Genomic DNA, 6,821 nt, shown 5'->3' with positions numbered 1-6,821 from the left:
CGCCTGCCGATAAATAACTAGAGAGGCGGTTTGAAATAATTTAATTACAACACCAGCTGCAGTTTGTAACAGTTTCATGATGGCTCGTTTTATATTGGGAGACGCGAGGCGCGGCACCGCAAGGCCAAGTCTGGCCTCGGAGTGCCAAAGTGACTGCAAGCGCCTGGCGTGCTAATGCCAGGGTGCCAACCTGCAGCGCCTGGCGTGGCAGTGCCTGAAGTAGGGGTGCCTGCAGCTCCTGGCGTGGGAGTGCCTGCAGTGCCTGGCGTGGGAGTGCCTGCAACGATTTTCATATCAATGGACCATGCAGAAACAGGCGGGTAGAAACAAGGCGCATTGATGTAATATCACTTGTGAAGAGAATGATATGGCTTCAAATCATACTTGGGGGTTCACTGGTGGGCCCGGGCTGGGAAGAAACGGCTTGTAAACCAGGCTGCCCAGCTTTTGAGGCATTTGTGGCTGAGTGGTGTAAAGCGTCACTTGGGGGCCTTGCCAGTCTCAACGTAGTGGAGTCGAATCCTACTGTGACCTTATAGACACACATACACACACACACACACACACACACACACATATATATATATATATATATATATATATATATATATATATATATATATATATATATATATATATATTGTGTGTGTGTGTGTGTGTGTGTGTGTGTGTGTGTGACACCCACACTTAAAGTTTACTTTAACCTCCATAGGCCCACATTTGTAGGTTTATGAGGTTATTAAAGTATTCATGACTGGTGGTGAGGAGGTGCCACGCAGACCTTAATGACCCTCGTGTCAGGACAGACTTTAATCCCAGTTAACCAGTCAAAGTGAACCGCCAAACAATTACAGAAAATTAATCAAGAGCAGAGAACAAAATTGCAGCAATAACACATAATTACTAATGAAAAATAAATGAGGTGAGAAGAGACTCCTTTCAAGAGCCAGTCGCAGCTACAACATTGTTGGAACATCGTGTCTGTAACTACTCCAGTGTATGTGAAGTATGTACCTATACTGGAGTGTACGTGAAGAATGTACCTATACTGGAGTGTACGTGAAGAATGTACCTATACTGGAGTGTACGTGAAGAATGTACCTATACTGGAGTGTACGTGAAGAATGTACCTATACTGGAGTGCACGTGAAGAATGTACCTATACTGGAGTGTACGTGAAGAATGTACCTATACTGGAGTGTACGTGAAGAATATACCTATACTGGAGTGTACGTGAAGAATGTACCTATACTGGAGTGTACGTACATGAAGAATGCTATTACACAAAGCAGTTGATGTAATGCAATGTGAAGGAAGAAAGGAGGGAGGGAGTGGGAAGGGAGAGAGAGAGAGGGAGGGAGGGAAGGAAGAGTGGATGTACTCACCTAAGAGATAAGATAAGATAAGATTTCGTTCGGATTTTTAACCCCGGAGGGTTAGCCACCCAGGATAACCCAAGAAAGTCAGTGCGTCATCGAGGACTGTCTAACTTATTTCCATTGGGGTCCTTAATCTTGTCCCCCAGGATGCGACCCACACCAGTCGACTAACACCCAGGTACCTATTTGCTGCTAGGTGAACAGGACAACAGGTGTAAGGAAACGTGTCGAAATGTTTCCACCCGCCGGGAATCGAACCCGGGCCCTCCGTGTGTGAAGCCGGAGCTTTAGCCACCAGGCCACCGGGCCACCTAGTTGTATTTACGGGTGTCGAGACTGCTCCTGTCTCCTATACTGTTTTCTTCGGCATCTCTGATTCCTGGCCGCTTGGCCCTTAACATATTTTGCTCTTACAATCTGAGTTTTCACCCATTACTGCCTGATCCAACTCATTCCACTTTTCAACCACCCTTAGACTAAATAAATACTTCCTGACATCCCTTTGGTTCAACTGTTTCTCCACCTTCCACCTGTGTCTCGTTGATCCCGACCTTTTAAATCCCGTGCTAGCGCACTCAGCTGACACATTGAGGTCTGTGGTTCGATCCCGGTATGGGTGGAAACGTTAGAACGTGTTTCCTTAACACACCTGCTGCCCCTGTTCACCCATCAGTCAAACAGGTATATGGGTGTTAGTCGACTGGTGTGGGTCGCATCCTGGAGTATACCTGGGACAAAACTAACCTAATTTGTCCGAGATACTCTGCATAACAAGGGGCTTTCTATACAGTATGTCACTGATGTCAGCTAGGCCTGTACAGTGTACATAACTATCACAGCAACTTCTGTTAGGATTTTGTATGTTGCGATCGTGTCTGCCCTTGTCCTAGCCGCCAACTTCGCATTATTGTGTATTCTCTTCAGTTCTGGTATTAGCACGGCTGCAACCCTTTGGACTCAATGATGGAGCCGTGTACTCAATGACTTGCCTGACATATGTCACATATAAACTTCAGAAGGATTCTTTGTTCAAGTTCCTGAATGCTGTTTTGATGTTTGGTAATCTTGCATATATCGCTGATGTTATACCGTTTGTGAAATTATGGAGTTGTGTCGGGTGCTATTTTCACCCTTATGTCATTTATTTGAAATGAACTCGAAAGGTAACTTATTTAGCCACATTTGCAGTGTGTCGAGGACTTCCTGGAGTTGTCTTCTTTAATTCTGTTCATTAGTTACATCAGCACATGTGACCTACAGGACTCGATCCCATCTAGAAGGTTGTTAATGTATTTTAGGCATAGCATATGTACGAATGTTGATAGTTATGGGACCCCATTTAATACACTCCCCCATTCTGATACTTCGACCCCTGGTGTGTGTGTGTGTGTGTGTGTGTGTGTGTGTGTGTGTGTGTGTTTATGGGCACCGTTCTTTCTGTCTCTCTCTCTTTCTCTTCCTCTTTTCTCTTCTTGACATCTCACACTGAAGAAAATAAACATGAAGTTGGAGGGTTGGAATAAGTGTAGAGGTAAAAACAGACTAACTCAGGGTCTGAGGAAACACTAACAAACACAGTGACCTACAATATAGTTGCCACCTGTCTAACATTGTCTTGACAAAAGCGATGGTCGAATATGTTTTGTAACTATGGAGTGTATGGGAAATATTGTAGTTTCTGTTTACGCTAATATGAAAAAGGGAAAAGAGAGAGGGAGGGAGAGAGAGAGAGAGAGGGAGAGAGGGGTAGGGGAGAGAGAGAGAGAGAGAGAGAGTCGGGGCACCAGGGCCAGCAACTAATTTTGGCAGCAGCTTCCTCCATGCCGTATATGGAAGCGAAGCCTGAAACACGAGGCCTCACTCACACTCTCCCTCACTCTGTCCCCTCACACTCTCCATCACTCTGTCCCCTCACACTCTCCCTCACTCTGTCCCCTCACACTCTCCCTCACTCTGTCCCCTCACACTCTCCATCACTCTGTCCCCTCACACTCTCCATCACTCTGTCCCCTCACACTCTCCCTCACTCTGTCCACTCACACTCTCCCTCACTCTGTCCCCTCACACTCTCCATCACTCTGTCCCCTCACACTCTCCCTCACTCTGTCCCCTCACACTCTCCCTCACTCTGTCCACTCACACTCTCCCTCACTCTGTCCCCTCACACTCTCCATCACTCTGTCCCCTCACACTCTCCCTCACTCTGTCCCCTCACACTCTCCCTCACTCTGTCCCCTCACACTCTCCCTCACTCTGTCCCCTCACACTCTCCCTCACTCTGCCCCCTCACACTCTCCCTCACTCTGTCCCCTCACACTCTCCCTCACTCTGTCCCCTCACACTCTCCCTCACTCTGTCCCCTCACACTCTCCCTCTCTCTGTCCCCTCACACTCTCCCTCACTCTGTCCCTTCACACTCTCCCTCACTCTGTCCCCTCAAACTCTCCCTCACTCTGTCCCCTCACACTCTCCCTCACCCTGTCCCCTCAAACTCTCCCTCACTCTGTCCCCTCACACTCTCCCTCACTCTGTCCCCTCACACTCTCCCTCACTCTGTCCCCTCACACTCTCCCTCACTCTGTCCCCTCACACTCTCCATCACTCTGTCCCCTCACACTCTCCCTCACTCTGTCCCCTCACACTCTCCCTCACTCTGTCCCCTCACACTCTCCCTCACTCTGTCCCTTCACACTCTCCCTCACTCTGTCCCGTCAAACTCTCCCTCACTCTGTCCCCTCACACTCTCCCTCACCCTGTCCCCTCAAACTCTCCCTCACTCTGTCCCCTCACACTCTCCCTCACTCTGTCCCCTCACACTCTCCCTCACTCTGTCCCCTCACACTCTCCCTCACTCTGTCCCCTCACACTCTCCATCACTCTTTCCCCTCAAACTCTCCCTCACTCTGTCCCCTCACACTCTCCCTCACCCTGTCCCCTCAAACTCTCCCTCACTCTGTCCCCTCACACTCTCCCTCACTCTGTCCCCTCACACTCTCCCTCACTCTGTCCCCTCACACTCTCCCTCGCTCTGTCCCCTCACACTCTCCCTCACTCTGTCCCCTCACACTCTCCCTCACTCTGTCCCCTCACACACTCCTTCACTCTGTCCCCTCACATACTCCCTCACTCTGTCCCCTCACACTCTCCCTCACTCTGTCCCCTCACACACTCCCTCACTCTGTCCCCTCACACTCTTCCTCACTCTGTCCCCTCACACTCTCCCTCACTCTGTCCCCTCACACTCTCCCTCACTCTGTCCCCTCACACACTCCCTCACTCTGTCCCCTCACACTCTTCCTCACTCTGTCCCCTCACACTCTCCCTCACTCTGTCCCCTCACACTCTCCCTCACTCTGTCCCCTCACACTCTCCCTCACTCTGTCCCCTCACACTCTCCCTCACTCTGTCCACTCACACTCTCCCTCACTCTGTCCCCTCACACTCTTCCTCACTCTGTCCCCTCACACTCTCCCTCACTCTGTCCCCTCACACTCTCCCTCACTCTGTCCCCTCACACTCTCCCTCACTCTGTCCCCTCACACTCTCCCTCACTCTGTCCCTCACACTCTCCCTCACTCTGTCCCTTCACACTCTCCCTAACTCTGTCCCCTCAAACTCTCCCTCACTCTGTCCCCTCACACTCTCCCACACTCTGTCCCCTCAAACTCTCCCTCACTCTGTCCCCTCACACTCTCCCTCACTCTGTCCCCTCACACTCTCCCTCACTCTGTCCCATCACACTCTCCCTCACTCTGTCCCCTCACAATCTTCCTCACTCTGTCCCCTCACACTCTCCCTCACTCTGTCCCCTCACACACTCCCTCACTCTGTCCCTCACACACTCCCTCACTCTGTCCCCTCACACTCTTCCTCACTCTGTCCCCTCACACTCTTCCTCACTCTGTCCCCTCACACTCTTCCTCACTCTGTCCCCTCACACTCTCCCTCACTCTGTCCCCTCACACTCTTCCTCACTCTGTCCCCTCACACTCTCCCTCACTCTGTCCCCTCACACTCTCCCTCACTCTGTCCCCTCACACTCTTCCTCACTCTGTCCCCTCACACTCTCCCTCACTCTGTCCCCTCACACTCTCCCTCACTCTGTCCCCTCACACTCTCCCTCACTCTGTCCCTTCACACTCTCCCTCACTCTGTCCCGTCAAACTCTCCCTCACTCTGTCCCCTCACACTATTCCTCACTCTGTCTCCTCACACTCTCCCTCACTCTGTCCCCTCACACTCTTCCTCACTCTGTCCCCTCACACTCTCCCTCACTCTGTCCCCTCACACTCTCCCTCACTCTGTCCCCTCACACTCTCCCTCACTCTGTCCCCTCACACTCTACCTCACTCTGTCCCCTCACACACTCCTTCACTCTGTCCCCTCACACACTCCCTCACTCTGTCCCCTCACACTCTCCCTCACTCTGTCCCCTCACACACTCCCTCACTCTGTCCCCTCACACTCTTCCTCACTCTGTCCCCTCACACTCTCCCTCACACTGTCCCCTCACACTCTCCCTCACTCTGTCCCCTCACACACTCCCTCACTCTGTCCCCTCACACTCTTCCTCACTCTGTCCCCTCACACTCTCCCTCACTCTGTCCCCTCACACTCTCCCTCACTCTGTCCCCTCACACTCTCCCTCACTCTGTCCCCTCACACTCTCCCTCACTCTGTCCACTCACACTCTCCCTCACTCTGTCCCCTCACACTCTTCCTCACTCTGTCCCCTCACACTCTCCCTCACTCTGTCCCCTCACACTCTCCCTCACTCTGTCCCCTCACACTCTCCCTCACTCTGTCCCCTCACACTCTCCCTCACTCTGTCCCCACACACTCTCCCTCACTCTGTCCCTTCACACTCTCCCTCACTCTGTCCCCTCAAACTCTCCCTCACTCTGTCCCCTCACACTCTCCCACACCCTGTCCCCTCAAACTCTCCCTCACTCTGTCCCCTCACACTCTCCCTCACTCTGTCCCCTCACACTCTCCCTCACTCTGTCCCATCACACTCTCCCTCACTCTGTCCCCTCACAATCTCCCTCACTCTGTCCCCTCACACTCTCCCTCACTCTGTCCCCTCACACACTCCCTCACTCTGTCCCTCACACACTCCCTCACTCTGTCCCCTCACACTCTTCCTCACTCTGTCCCCTCACACTCTTCCTCACTCTGTCCCCTCACACTCTTCCTCACTATGTCCCCTCACACTCTCCCTCACTCTGTCCCCTCACACTCTACCTCACTCTGTCCCCTCACACTCTCCCTCACTCTGTCCCCTCACACTCTCCCTCACTCTGTCCCCTCACACTCTTCCTCACTCTGTCCCCTCACACTCTCCCTCACTCTGTCCCCTCACACTCTCCCTCACTCTGTCCCCTCACACTCTCCCTCACTCTGGCCCCTCACACTCGTCCACACGCTGGCCCCTCCCACTCT

General features: G+C 52.2%; 1 long non-coding RNA gene across 1 annotated transcript in view; it reads left to right on the top strand.

Moving 5' to 3' along the window:
• The first annotated feature begins 638 nt into the window (after positions 1 to 638).
• LOC138854168 (uncharacterized) overlaps positions 639 to 6,821 on the top strand; it is an 87,394-nt gene continuing 81,211 nt past the window's right edge. The window contains exon 1 of the long non-coding RNA XR_011393392.1: positions 639 to 1,006. This is a non-coding gene — a long non-coding RNA (uncharacterized lncRNA). The remainder of the gene's footprint in view (positions 1,007 to 6,821) is intronic.

The sequence above is a fragment of the Cherax quadricarinatus genome, chromosome 51 (genome assembly GCF_038502225.1).
Source record: "Cherax quadricarinatus isolate ZL_2023a chromosome 51, ASM3850222v1, whole genome shotgun sequence".
NCBI lineage: Eukaryota > Metazoa > Arthropoda > Malacostraca > Decapoda > Parastacidae > Cherax > Cherax quadricarinatus.
Note: the sequence above shows the minus strand (reverse complement) of the source record. Positions and strands in the feature narration are given on the sequence as shown.